Here is a 1,087-nt window from a genome sequence, read left to right on the forward strand (position 1 = left end):
TATAGCTCTATTCGCCAATGCCAGGGGCACCACTACCCGCCAATTGCTCAACTTTGCGCTTGAGTCACTTAGCAAGGGTGATCAGTTCGGGACCCGAATCGTGAGTTCCCACGCCTCTCAGGTCCGGGGTGCTTTTTCTTCGTGAGTCCCCTCGCCTCTCACGTCCAGTGTAGTTTTCTTCGTCAGTCCACACACCATTCACTCACGAACTAAATTGTGTTCAAAATCTCAATGTGCTTGAATACATAAGGTAATCCTTCTGTGAAAATGTGTTACAGCATTCAATAAAACTTTCCGTGGGATTTGAGCACAAGCTAATCGAATTCGCTCTATCATATCTTCTCTGGTTGTTGGTTGGGGTTCATGCACAACGTTCTTCAAATATCCCCACAGATAAAAGTCTGGTGAGGTTAAATCTGGGGATCGTGCATGCCATAGTACTGGTCCGTTCCTCCCAATCCATTTCCCATTGAAACGTGTGTTCAAATGCTGCACCACTCTCCGCGCACAATGGGGTGGCGCTCCATCTAACTGCAGCCACATGTTTTGCATGTTTTGTCGTGTCTGTAGGTCCACACCCTCAAGCAAAAATGGCAAATCCTGTCTGAGGAAGTCCAGAAAAATTCCACAAGTTACATTTCGATCGAAGAAGTGTGGAACAATTAGATATCCATTGACAATGCCACATCAAACATTAATAGTCCAACGGTGTTGAGAATCTACTGCCCTATGCTAACGAGGATTAACATCTGACCAGTGGTGACAGTTATGCCTATTGAGTTCACCAGTACAGCGAAATGTAGCTTCGTCCGAAAACATGACATATCTAAAAGAAAAAGGAATATTTCTACACGTTTCCCGTGCCTACTGACAAAACTACATACGGTGTAATTTGTCGTTTGCAGTAAGGGCTTGAGTTAGAGTTATGTGATAGGCACGATATTTTACCTTTCTCAAGAGCCTAAGGGTAGTTCTTCTAGGTATCCCTATTTCCCTCTCCATCTGCCTACTACTAATATGGGGTTTGATGTGAATTGCTGCTAAAATAGTTATCATTCGTGCATCATCGTCGTTGTTGCGAGTTGAC

The 1,087-nt window shown here is 44.3% G+C and overlaps 1 pseudogene; it reads right to left on the reverse strand.

Moving 5' to 3' along the window:
* Positions 1-228: 228 nt before the first annotated feature.
* Positions 229-819, reverse strand: LOC145687419 (uncharacterized; annotated as a pseudogene).
* Between the last annotated feature and the right edge of the window lie 268 nt (positions 820-1,087).

This window comes from Thermobia domestica, chromosome 6 (genome assembly GCF_964235325.1).
Source record: "Thermobia domestica chromosome 6, izTheDome1.hap1.1, whole genome shotgun sequence".
NCBI lineage: Eukaryota > Metazoa > Arthropoda > Insecta > Zygentoma > Lepismatidae > Thermobia > Thermobia domestica.